The 13,265-nt window shown below is 49.4% G+C and overlaps 1 protein-coding gene across 3 annotated transcripts in view; it reads right to left on the reverse strand.

The window, feature by feature from the left end:
- Window positions 1-10,812, reverse strand: part of Mlxipl (MLX interacting protein like) — a 50,061-nt gene extending 39,249 nt beyond the window's left edge. For 2 of the 3 annotated variants that reach the window (XM_052168442.1, XM_052168441.1), the window contains exons 1-2: window positions 10,703-10,812; window positions 10,109-10,405 (exon numbers count right to left, since the gene is read on the reverse strand). The gene's annotated coding sequence lies outside the window, so the exon portion shown is untranslated. Of the gene's footprint in view, window positions 1-10,108; window positions 10,406-10,702 lie in introns of those variants that run through there. The other variant, XM_052168443.1, reaches the window with a different exon arrangement.
- Between the last annotated feature and the right edge of the window lie 2,453 nt (window positions 10,813-13,265).

Below are 13,265 nucleotides of genomic sequence, written 5' to 3' on the forward strand. Positions count from 1 at the left end.
TAGGCAAAAGCTCTTGCTGTCAAGCCTAAAGATCAGAGTTCGAGCCCTGAGCCCCACAGGGAGGAAGGAGCTAGGTGACGTCTATAGTTGTCCTCTGACCTCCCCACGTGCCAAGCCACTCCCGTGCCCACACACTTACCCAAAATAAATAAATGAAAATGTAATTTGAAAGGGTACTAACTGGGGCTGGAGGGACAGCTCAGCAGTTATCGCTGCATTTTCAATATCTAGCGCCCACATGGTGGCTTACTGCCACCTGCCACTCTAGTTCTGAGGACTCTAATGCCCCTTCCCCAGGCACACACACGTCACATATACATACATGCAGGCAAAACACTCATAAGATTAAAAACAAACCTAACAGGGCTGTGGTGGCACATGCCTTCAATCCCAGCACTCAGGAGGCAGAGGCAGGCAGATCTCTGAGTGCCAGGACAGCCAGGGCCACACAGAGAAACCATGTCTTGAAAAATAAACAAACAAGCGGAAATGATCATTTCCAGGGGGCAGGAGTGGGGACTCAGAAGCTGACAGGAAATAGTGGGGATTTTCTGATCTTTGTTTCTTTTCTGGGAGGCAGGAGTTTTGTTGTTTGTTTGGATTTTTATTTTACTTTAGATAGGATCTCTTGTAGACCAGGGTGCACAATGTAACCGTGGGTGACTTTGAACTTCTGATCCCCCCAGCCTCCCACCTCTTGAATGCTGAAGATCGCAGTAAGTCTCTGCCACAGGTGGCAGACTTCACAGATGTGCATTTCCTTTGCAGTGATGAAACTGGTTGAATTTTGATAGCAGAAAGGGTTGCTCAACTCTGAATACACCAAGAACCATTGAAAAATGGGTTAAGTATTTAAAAATTAAAAAGGGGAATGGGCTAGCAAGATGGCTCAGTGGGTAAGATCTGAGTTTGATACCCAGAACACACACACAGTGGAAGGAGAGAACAAATTCCTAAAAGTTGTCCTCTGAATGCTACGTGTGCCTTGGTATGCATACACACACACACACACACACACACACACACACACACACAAATACATATAATTTAAAGTTTTATCAAAAAGAAAATGGATGATTTTTTTCCTTCCTTCCTTCCTTCCTTCCTTCCTTCCTTCCTTCCTTCCTTCCTTCCTTCCTTCCTTCCTTTCTTTCTTTCTTTCTTTCTTTCTTTCTTTCTTTCTTTCTTTCTTTCTTTCTTTCTTTTCTTTCTTTCTTTCTTTCTTTCTTTCTTTCTTTCTTTCTTTCAGTTTTTTTCCAGACAGGGTTTCTCTGTGTAGCCTTGGCTGTCCTGGAACTCACTCTGTAGACCAGGCTGGCCTCAAACTCAGAAATCCACCTACCTCTGCCTCCCAAGTGCTGGGATTAAGGCGTGTGCCACCACCGCCAGAAGGATGAATTGTATAATACATAAATTATATCTCAATAAAAAAATAGGGACTGGACAGATGGCTCAGAGGTTGGGAGTGACAGCTGCTCTTCTAGAGAACCTAGGTTCAATTCTTAGCACTCAAATGGCAGCTTACAGCTTTCTGTAACTTCAGTTCTAGGGGATCTGACACCCTCTTCTGGCCTCTGGGGATACTAAGGCACACAGTGCACAGGCATGCATGCAGATATAATGCATAGAAAAAGAAAGGACGGAAGGAAGAGAAAGAAAGAGAAAGAAAGAAAGAAAGAAAGAAAGAAAGAAAGAAGAAAGAAAAGAAAGAAAGAAAAGAAAGAAAGAAAGAAAGAAAGAGGGAGGGACTTGTATACATGATTCTGTTTTCTGGTCATCTTCTCAATTGTGAATATGTAGGGTGAGCTAACATTTCCACATCCATTTTACAGAAGGGAAAATCGAGGCTCCTAAGGGTGAAGTTATTCAGAGGGGTGCTGTGAGGTGCTGTGAGGACTGGTTATAAAGAGCTGATGTTCATGGATGGACTGTTCATTACCTAACTGATGGTTGTTGCCTTTGCAACCTCCTGACTTTATACCCATTTTGCAGACAGGAATGGAAGCGTTGTTGAAGATCATAGGAGTGTTGAAAAGGTTTGCTTTAGGCTTCTTTTTCTATTTGTTTAGTTTTTAAAGACATTCTCTCTCTCTCCTTCCCTCCCTTCCTCTCTCTCTCTCTCCCTCCCTCCTTCCTTCCCTCCGTCCCTCCCTCCCACCCCCCACCCCCCCCACCCCCCGTGTGTGTATGTATGTGTTTTCAAGACAGGGTTTCTCTGTGTAGCCCTGGCTGTCCTGGAACTCCCTCTGTAGACCAGGCTGGCCTCAAACTCAGAGATCCACCTGCCTCTGCCTCCTGAGTCCTGGGATTAAAGGTGTGCACCACCACTACCTGTTGAAAAACACATAGCTAGGAAGACTACAGGCATAACAGCTCTTGCTTCTAATCTCAGCCCTTGGGAGGCCGAAGCAGGAGGATTGCTGAGAGTTGGGGGCATTCTAAGGTACATAGCGAGTCCCAAGGCATCTGGGACTAAGGATGAAAGTCTGTAGAGAGAGACAGAGACAGAGAGACTTAACTGTGTGACTAAGTCATATCAGGAGGGAAGCCATTTCCTTGTCTAGGCGTGAGCATTGAGCCTCTGCACACTGAGTCTGAATGTCACTGGTAAATGTAGGTCAGTGGGGTGGCTCAGCAGGTTAGAGATGCTTGCTGCAAACGCAGCCAACCTGAGTTCAATTCCCAGGACCCACATGATGGATGGGAGAACTGACTTTAATAAGTGTAAATATGTCAAAGAAAGAAAGATTGGGTTAATTTTCATAATAAATATCGAATCATTCCTATCAAACTATGAGAAGCCGGGTTTAAAGGAGAAATTCCAGCACAAGAGAGGCAAAGGCAGGTGCGATCCTGGCCATCCTGGCTGGGCGTTGGTGGCACACGTCTTTAATCCCAGCACTTGGGAGGCAGAGGCAAGCAGATTTCTGAGTTCAAGGCCAGCCTGGTCTACAGAGTGAGTTCCAGGTCACACATTTTATACTACGGCTGTCCACATAAACTGCCTTCTGTCCATGCCTGCTCTCTGAGCTGGTGAGAAGGCTAAGGAGGCAAGGGAGGAAGAGGAGGCCTCCCTTCTGTTCTGTCATCCTTTGGGGGATAGCTCAGAAATAAGAGGATTTACCATGTAGAATGCCTATGCCCAACATCACACACACACACACACACACACACACACGCACACTAGATAGATAGATAGATAGATAGATAGATAGATAGATAGATAGATAGATGGATGGATAAATGGGTGGATGGATGGATGATAGATAGACAGATTTTTTTTTTAAAAGAAAGACAGGTGTATGTATGTACAGGTCACTATATAGCCCAGGCTGGTCTTAAACTCAGAGGTCCACCTCCTCTGCCTCCTGAGTGCTGGGGCCTATCTGGATGTTGCTCTTTTATTCTTTCTTTCTTTCTTTCTTTCTTTCTTTCTTTCTTTCTTTCTTTCTTTCTTTCTTTCTTTCTTTCTTAGACAGAACATCATATAGCTCAGGCTGGAACTCTGGATCTTTTTCTCTCCTCTTCCCCAGTGCTGGGATCATAGAACTGGCACCACCATACCCAGTTTGTGCAGTGTTGGTGATGGAAGGAAGGGCTTCATGTATACTACACAAGTATTTCATGCACTGAGGACCTCCTGGATAGTTAGTTGGTGGTTTTTGTTTCTGTTGTAGGTGCTGGTTGTTTGTAGCTTTTCAAGATAGAATTTCTCTTTGTAGCCCTGGCTGTCCTGGAGCTCACTCTGTAGACCAGGCTGGCCTCGAACTCAAAGATCCACTGCCTCTGCCTCCCAGATGCTGGGATTAAAGGCTTTGCACCACCTCTGCCTGGCTCGAACAGTGGTTTTGACAGAGGCTGTATTATACAGCTGTGGTCGACTAAGTCTTTGATGACGGCTGGGCTTGAATATGATTGATTTATTTCCCTGAATTACAGTTTTTAATCACCATAGTGACACACCAAATAATATGAAGAGGGTGGAAAATTTTCCCTTTTCATTGGCAGCAAGGTTGGTCAGCTGGCGAGGGTTGCCTTGCAAACTTGGAAATTCGAGTTCGGTTCCCAGAACCCACGTAAAGGCAGAAGAGAAGAACTCCATCAAAGTTGTACTCTGACCTCCAAGTGTGCACCCCCTCCCCGTTGTGTTCAACTGTGTGTATGTCTGTGTGTGCATGTGTGCACACAGACACACACATATATCCTACATACGGGCGAAGGAAGAAGGAAGGCATGCAGAGAAAGAAAGAAAGAAAGAAAGAAAGAAAGAAAGAAAGAAAGAAAGAAAGAAAGAAAGAAAGAAAGAAAGAAAGAAAGAAAGAAAGAAAGAAAGAAAGAAAGAAGGAAGGAAGGAAGGAAGGAAGGAAGGAAGGAAGGAAGGAAGGAAGGAAGGAAGGAAGACAGACAGAAAGACAGACAGACAGACAGACAGACAAAATAAGACCCCAGAATGTTATTTTTGTCCCAGGTAGTCTGAACATGGAACTCAGTATATAGCCCAGGCTAGTCTCAAACCCATGAGGGTCTTCTTCCTTCTGTCTCTTGAGGACCAGGACTGTAAGTATGCACCACAATCATGGCTTTAGACGGTGCTGGGAATGGGACTCTTAGCTTTGTGCACATTAGGCAAGCACTCAACCAACTGACCCACATTTTTAGCCCATACCTTTTTTCTCTATAATGTTAGAGGTCCTGCTATTTTGTTACAGTAACGAAAAACTGTCAGATATAGGGATTGAACTCAACCTCCAGTTCTTTTTCCCTCTCTAGAAGTCAGTGGGAGAGTTGTTCAAAATTTAACCATTTTAGCCAGGCATAATGGCACACGCCTTTGGTTTCAATACTTGGGAGGCAGAAGCAGGCAGATCTCTGTGTGTTTGAGGCCAGCCTGGTCTACAGAGAGAGTTCCAGGACAGCCAGAGCTACACAGTGAAGCCTTGTTTCAAATGATAGGGAGGGAGGGAAAGAGAGAAGAAGAAGAAAGAAAAGAAAAGGTAACTCTTTGCCTGAGTTTCTGCTACCTAGCACACATGTTTAAACTCTCTAGGGTCACCAGCAACCTTAAAAAACAAAAGCATGCTCCTCCTTACAACAGCGTCAAACATGGCAGCTGCCTGCAGACCTGTCAATCAGTCTAATTAAACCACCGGACCACAACCTCAGTCATCTAAACCATCCAAGTTCAGACCAAGCCTGGCGTGCTGACATACGGTTGCAATCCCAGCACTGAGAAAACCAAGATAGGGAGACCATCCATTCCAGGCCAGCCTAGGCTACATAGTGAGTTTCCACGCACTAACCTGGACAACTTAAGATCCTGTCTGGACATTTCTTAGAAAATGGGAAACTGAACATGTTATCGTATACCTGTGGCAAGAGGGTTGGGAGTTCAAGACTAGCTTCAGCTACACAGTGAGTTTGAGGCCAGGGCCTCAAAACAAAACAAAACACAGAAAGAACAACAACCACAACAAAAAAAAAAATCCCAACACAAATAGATAAGTAACTAAGTAACCCTGTAGCTCACTCAGTGCTAGAGTTTAGTCACCAGGACCAAGAAGAAGAAGAAGAAAAAAAAAAAAGACAAAAGATAAAACCACACACCAATGAAGGCTGGAGAGATGGCTCAGTGGTTAGGACCTTGTACAGAGGACCTGAGTTCTCTCAGTTCTTCACACCTGGCTCAAACACCCTCTTCTGACCTCCGAGGGCACCTGCACATTCATATACACACCTAACACATAAATAGATCTGTGTGCCTCTGCTTCCCGAGTACCGGGATTTAAGGTACCCAGCAAGAATAAATCTTCAAACAACAATTTGCTGAGCATGGTTGCAAATGCCTTTAATGCCAGCACTTTGAGCTATGAGTTCGAAGCCAGCCAGAACTACACAGAGAAACCCTGTAAACCACTGGTTTGCGACCTTCCGAATGCTTCGATCCTTTAATACAGTTCCTCATGTTGTGGAGACCCCCCCAACCACAGCCCTAAAATTATTTTCGTTGCTACTCCATAACTGTAATTTGGCTACTGTTATGAATAGTAATGTAAATATCTATGTTTCCCTATGGTCCTAGGTGACCCCTGTGAAAGGGCCATTTAATAACTAAAGGGGTCTCAACCCACTTGTTAAGAACGGCTGCTTACAATGTAAACAGTGAAAACAACAGTGACCCTGCCTTCCCTTGCTGGGAAGCCTGGCCGGGCTCTGGAGGGAGGGGCGGGGCGGGGGGGGGGGGAGGAAATGGAAGGATCAGGGCTCAGCCCCTGTTGGCAGGTTGGACCAGCAGAAGACTCAAAAGCAGGCAAGGGATGGAAGCCAGCCTCAGTCCCTCACAGCAGCTGCTCCCCAGGGAACAAGCAAAGCCTCCCGGCCCTGGGCCTTGCATCGTTGGAGGGAAGCCAGAAAGAAAAAGACAGAGAGGCGAGAGAGATGAATGAAAAAAAGAAATTGGGAAGGAACAGAAAGACCAAGAGAGACAGAGGGGAGGAGGAAGAGACAGATGCAAAGGCAGAGACGCAAAGAGGAGAGAGGCGAATAAAAAGAAAATAAAACAATAAAACAATTTTTAAAAAAAAGGACCTGCTAGTGGGTCAGTGGGGGACAAACAACTTTAATCTCAGCACTCTTGGGAGATTCTGAGTCTGAGGCCAGCCTGGTCTACAGAATGAGTTCCAGGACAGCCAGGGTTACACAGAGACACCCTGTCTCAAAGAGAGAGAGGAAGAAAGAGAAAGACAGAGACAGACAGAGAAGGAAAGTGATAGAGAAGGAAAAAGAGAGTAAAGACAGATAGACACAAAAACAGAGAGAGAGAGAGGGAGAGACAGAGACAGAGAGACAGAGATAAAGATAAAATTAGAGAGGCAGAGACAGACAGACAGACAGACAGATAGACAGACAGAAGAAGTAAAGAGGCAGGAGACAGAGGGAAATGAAGACAGAAAATGGAGAAACGGAGGCAAAGAGGAAGAGAGGAACTAAGATCCAGAAGGCTCAGGGCAGAAACTATGGTTATCTGGCCATTTCCAGGTAGAAGGGTTGAGGCCACTCAGCGGGTAGATTCTGCAGTGCAGCCTCTGCCTTTGGACACTACCGGAAGACTTTTTCTCCAGCCTCCCTCTCTGTGCCTGGGTAAGTTCTGTGCACGTTGCTGAGATGAAAATGGAGAACCTTGGGGCATAGGGTGACAGTCAAAGTTGTCCTGTCCCCAGTCACCATCTACTTGGGGAAGAGCAGAGTCAGACCCAGCCGTCGAGGAGATATGTGTCTATAAGGTTCAGGGCTCCCCGGTACAGAGCTGCGGGGTGCGGGCACAACTGAGACATTTCCCACTGCAAGGTTGTGGGCTCCACTGTGCAAGAAGGGACCCTCCACAGGAGCAGCTCAGTGGCTTGGGAGGCAGGGGCTGCCTGCTTGGTGGTAAAGCGGAAGACGCCATGTGCCATTTACTTTATAGTGTTGTTGCGAAATGTTAAATAGGGCCAGAGAGGCACCTCAGCAGGTAAAGGCACCTGCGGCCAAGCCTGAGGACCCGAGTTCAATCCCTGGGCCCGTATGGTGGAGAGAAACTCCGGAGAGTTATTCTCTGAGCACCAGATGCATGTGCCCATACATGCACACGCATTACACTCCAATAAATTAAAATGTGAATAATGATAATAATAATGATAATGATGATGATAATAATAATAATAAAGACATGATAGAACTTGGAAATAAGGACCTAGAAGATGGACAGCCTGACAGATTTCTCAAAGGTACTTAGGGACGGAAAAGATCTCCAAAGCCAGCGGGGACAGGCCACAGCTTTTCCTTTGCCTAGAGTGTCAGACCTGTCCCCTCTGGGATCAGTGCTTCCCAACAGTTATGTGAAAACATCAGGCCACTGGGCCAAGAGAGGAAATGGGTCTCTGGGACAAATCTCTCATCCAGGATCACACACCCAGCAGGGCCGATTGTGAGATAGAAGTTGAGGCGGCCCCCAGAGCCATCCAGTAGTCAGTGAGTCTGGGATTGTAAACTTGAGCATCTGTCCTGGGCTCTCCAAGGAGCCGCATCCATATTTATCAGTGTCACAACTAGCTCTGGGGAATGTTCTGTTCAGAGTCTTGGTGGGTGGGGGACCCTCTCCACTAATGTCAGTATCACCAGCTTCAAAGAGGGGAGGCAGGCGTGAGTCACCTTGTTGGAGTCTCAGGCTTAAGACGGATGAGGAGAGCGGAGGTGAGAGAGAAGGGCCGGGTGTGTGGTTTCTGGACACTTAGAACCTGACCCGGGACAGGGTCGCAGCCTGCCAAGGCCGAGTGGACTCTTACTTGCCTTAGGTGTATCTAGCCCCGGGCACAGCTGGGCGGAACGAAGCCAGGAGGTGACAACAGAGAAAACAGCACCGTGATCAGGCTACCCAGGGTTCGTATCCCGGGTCTGCTGCTTCCAGGCTGTGTAAACCGCAGCCACTGCCTTGACTTCTCTTGACTGCATCTTCTTCCTCAACTACAAAGTGTAGGTAACATCCCTGTGTGTCGGGCGGTCACTAAGGAGGAATAGGGCCAAGGAAGGCCCCACATGGTGCCTGTTTTGCAGTAAATGTAGACTAATTTTCCATCCTCTGGCCCAAGACAGTCCTTAGTTTTTACATTTTTTGGTTGTCTTGGTGGTGGTGGTGGCGGCAATGGTGTGTATGTGTGTGATTGTGTGTGTGTGTGTGTTGCTGCTGCTGTTCTTTTGAGATAGGGTCTCACTACGTAACCCTGGCTGGCTTAGAACCTGCTGTGGATCCAGGCCAGCCTTGCGCTTACAGAGAGTACTTGAATTAAAGGTGTACGTCACCATGCATGGCCTTTGGATGTCATCCTTTGTTGTTCTGCCTTGAGACAGGGTCCCGTGCATCCGGTGCATCTCAGGCAGGCCTCAGGCTTGCTGTGAAGCCGGGGATGATCTTGACCTCCCGCCTCTACCCCCACAATGCTAGAATTCCAGGCCCCACAAGCACCACACCTGGCGTACGCGCGCAGTGCTGGGTATGGAAGTCAGAGCTTTGTGCGTGCTAGGCACGCACTCTGCCCTGGAACTATAGCCCCAGCCCTTGTTTGTTTGTTTGTTTTGAGACAGTATTTCACCTTGCAGTTTGGCTGGTCTCAAACTCATCCATCCTCCTGCCTCATCCTCTTGAGCACTGGGATTATAGGCAGGTACCACTCCTCTGCCTTAGGCCCATTTGAGCCTTCCTTTGGATAAGGGAGGGGGGGATTAGGGCAAGAGTAGAGATAGGCCAGTGGCTGGGAATAACCGAGCTCTTGGGTAAGGTGGCAGATCTCCACCCCAGCTGATGTGTAAAAACCCCTGTGAAGACACAGAGGGACCTTGATTGGAGCCGCCTGCCCTTTCCTCCCAAGGCATCTTGGTGTCCCATTTTATTCTGTCCCTGTCTCCATACAGGTGGCCCTGGAGGAAGTTTCCAGCGTCACAGAGGAAGAACCAGGCCCAGAAAAGGGCCAAGGTCACAAAGGCAGGAATCTAAAGACGGGAACACCCAGACCTGGGCCACATGGTCCCCTCTCCCACCATGGTGTCCTCAAGAACCACAGGCTTGAGGGCAGAGGGGCCAAGGGCCAACATGAAGCTCTGACTCTTCCAGGCTATGCCCCGTGGGTAGGCCTTTAACTAGGTCCGTAGCCCCTGCCTGCTGCCAGGCTGGGTGACCGGAAATCCACAGGCCCCACCCTGGCATCTGTCCCCTCCCTCCTGCCTCCCAGTATCCAGTCAGGCTCCCCTTCAACAGATCACCACTCGATCTCAGCTCAACATGGGGGACCCAGGAGGAGACAGGAGCCTGTGGTCCTAAGGGGTCAAACAAGATAGACTAGCATTCCTGATGCCCAGTCCTTTCTGGCGTCTGAGCCCGCTTCCTTCCCCTCTGACTCTGAGAATGAGCAAGTGGGGGCCTGGGGGGGGCACGGAGAGTGGGAGCACCCCATTCCAGTCGTGACTTAGGACCGCCCCTTTTCATTGCACACTGTGGAAACTGAGGTCTGGCCGATCTCTGAGTCTTCCTGTGCAAGGCATCTATGTCCCTCTGATAACTGAAATCTTCCCTGCTCACCTGAGCTCCACGCGATGTGCAGATGGCGTCGGGCTGGGCTCGGATCCTGGGACCTCGGGTCTCCGCGGGGCTGCAGATGCTCAGGCCGCTGCGGCCTCACCCCGCGCCTTCCCCGCGCAGGCGGCAGAGGGCTCCGTGCGCTGCGCCCGCACGAAGCCCGGCTTTTAGACTGGGGTGTGGACGGCAGGGCGCTGCAGGTTCCCCCGCCCTCCCGCTCCGAGGTGTCCTTTGCCCCTTGGTCCGGTGCCTCCTTCTCTCCTTAGCACGTGGATGGCAGCCGCTCCTCCGGCTGGTGGCCTGTGGAGCGGCGGTGGCGCGCGCCGTGGGCTCAGGAGCCTGCCAATCACCTTCTGCCGCCCCGCTCGTGCCCCGCTCACCTTTAACCCCCCTCTCCCCGGGGACTTGATGCCTAGGTCCCAAACTGTAGACTGGGTGCGAGGAGGGAGGAGCCTCAGATTTGGGGACCGAGAGAGTAGGAGTCTCAGATCCAGCCCCAGCCCCAGCCCCAGCCCCAGCCCCAGCCCCAGCCCCAGCCCCAGCCCCAGCCCCAGCCCCAGCTCCCAGCCCCAGCCCCAGGCCCTATCTGAAACTCACTCGGGGTTGTGGCCTCTCTTGTCTGCAGCTTCCATGAACTCACTGGTCTCCATCCACCTCCCAGGGAGTCCGTTCCACCCTGAGTCCTCCGCTGAGGAGGCCCCTTGTTCCCTAAGCTCTCTTCCTCTTCCCCCAGTGCCACATCTCCCTAGCCATATCCCTCCCGGGGTATCCTCCCTCCAACCACCACAACCCTGCTCCTCCCTCCTGATTCGTGTGTGTGTGTGTGTGTGTGTGTGTGTGTGTGTGTGTGTGTGATAGTGTGAGCGTGGTGTATGTTGAGTTCAGGTGTCCTGAAGGGACTCAGATACCTTGGAGCTGCATGGGAACTGGCAGTGGGCCCTCGGTAAGAGCAGCAGCAAGCACTCTTTTTTTTCCCTTTTTTTTTTTTTTTTTTTTTGATGGTGCACACCTTTAATCAAAGCAGTTGGGAAGAAGAGACAGGCAGATCTCTGAGTTCAAGGCCAGCTTTGCCTACAGAGTGAGCTCCAGGCCAGCCAGAACTACATTGTGAGACCCTGTCTTGGGGAGAAAAAAAATCCTTCATCCTATCCCCAAATTAAACATCTTCATCCTCAAATTTATCCACCATATTTCAAATAGTCATCAGCAATATATGGCCAGTGGCTATCTCTCAGAAAAATACAGAATGTCAAAGTTCCATTGCTGCAGGGACGGCGTGCTGGAGAGTTCTTTAGTCTGTAGAGGTCTAGCTGGGACTTCTCAGTCTAGGCTTTCCTGGCATGTCAGGGCTGGATGGGTCTTAGCTGTACTGTGGGAGGTGCCTACTGTGTGCCTGAGGACGGGAGGGGGAGGGATTACTGGGACTTGGGAACTGTAGACCTACTGTGCTGTGCCTATACTTGAAGAGCAAGGACTGGGGACACACATATTCCTTCAAAAGCCTCCTAGGCTGGTGTGGTAGTGAAGGACTATAATGCCAGCTACTGGGGGGGTGGTGGAGACAGGGGGAGCAGCAAGCGCTCTTAACCACCAAGCCATCTGTCTCTGTCTCTTCAGCCCTAAATCCTCCTTTTCAGAAACAGGATCTCCAGCCCAGGCTGGTTTGGAACTCTCTCAGTATAGCTGAGGATTGACTGTCTAAGTACTGGTGTTGCAGGGGTGGGCCATCACATCTAGCAACAAAGATTTCTGCTTTGTAATATCCGCCTCCTTTCTCTCTCCCTCCCTCCTTCCCTCCCTCCCTCCCTCCCTCCCTCCCTCCCTCCCTCCCTCCATCCCTTCTACCCTGCCTCTCTCTCTCTCTCTCTCTCTCTCTCTCCTCTCTCTCTCTCTGTGTGTGTGTGTGTGTGTGTCTCTGTCTGTGTCTGTCTCTCTCTCTCTCTTTTCCTCCCTCCCTCCCACCCTCCTCTCTCTCTGTCTCTTTCTTTCTGTGTCTCTGTCTCTCTTTCCCTGTTTTCCCAGACAGGGTTTCTCTGTGTAGCCCTGGATGTCCAGGAACTCACTCTGTAGACCAGGCTGGCCTTGAACTTACAGAGATCTACCTGCCTCTGTGTCTGGATTGCTGGGAATAAAGGCATGGGCATCACTGCCTGGCTAAGGAGTTCTCTTTTAAAAAGTTATTACAGGGGGGCAGGCCGGGCAGTGGTGGCGCACGCCTGTAATCCCAGCACTCTGGGAGGCAGAGGCAGGTGGATTTCTGAGTTCGAGGCCAGCCTGGTCTACAGAGTGAGTTCCAGGACAGCCAGGGCTACACAGAGAAACCCTGTGGGGGCAGAAAAAAAGTGCCGGGTTGTGAGAACTGGTTGCTCTTGAAGAGGACCACAGCTTGAGTCTCAGCACTATCCATAACTCCAGGAAACCCAACGCCTTCCTTCTTCTGACATCTGTGGGCACAACACATGCATACACACATAATGCATGTGAAACATTCTTCTTCTTCTTCTTCTTCTTCTTCTTCTTCTTCTTCTTCTTTTGGATTTGTTCTTTCGAGACAGAGTTTCTCCATGCAGCCCTGGCTGTCCTGGAACTCACTCTGTAGACCAGGCTGGCCTCAAACTCAGAAATCCACCTGCCTCTGCCTCCCAGAATGCTGGAATTACAGGCGTGCACCACCACCGCCTGGCACAAAACATTCTCATATAAAATAAATATAAAAATCTAATAGTAAACAAACAAAGAAAAACTATACATTTTGCTCATGTATTGTGTGTGCACATGTGTGTTTCTGTGCCTGGGCACATGCCTGCCAAGGCACCCGTGTGGAAGTCTGAAGCTAGCCTGTGAGAGTCAGCTCTACTTCCACCAAGTGGGTCCTGGGTATCAGACTCAGGTCCTGGGGCTTAGAAGCAAGCACACTAACTAGCTAAGCAATCTGACTGGCCAGAGTTCTCTTGTGTTATCTGGAGGTAAGCTGTGGATAATCAAATATTACTGATACCATTTCTCAAAAATTCATATTTCAGCCAGGTAGAGGGATACACACCGGCAGTCCCAGCACTCAGAAAGCAGACATAGGATACATTCCAACCTAACCAGAACTATATAGCAGTCAATGGTGGCCACGCCTTTTATCCCAGAGCTCTGGAGGCAGAGGCAGGTG

This window comes from Apodemus sylvaticus, chromosome 22, assembly GCF_947179515.1.
Source record: "Apodemus sylvaticus chromosome 22, mApoSyl1.1, whole genome shotgun sequence".
NCBI lineage: Eukaryota > Metazoa > Chordata > Mammalia > Rodentia > Muridae > Apodemus > Apodemus sylvaticus.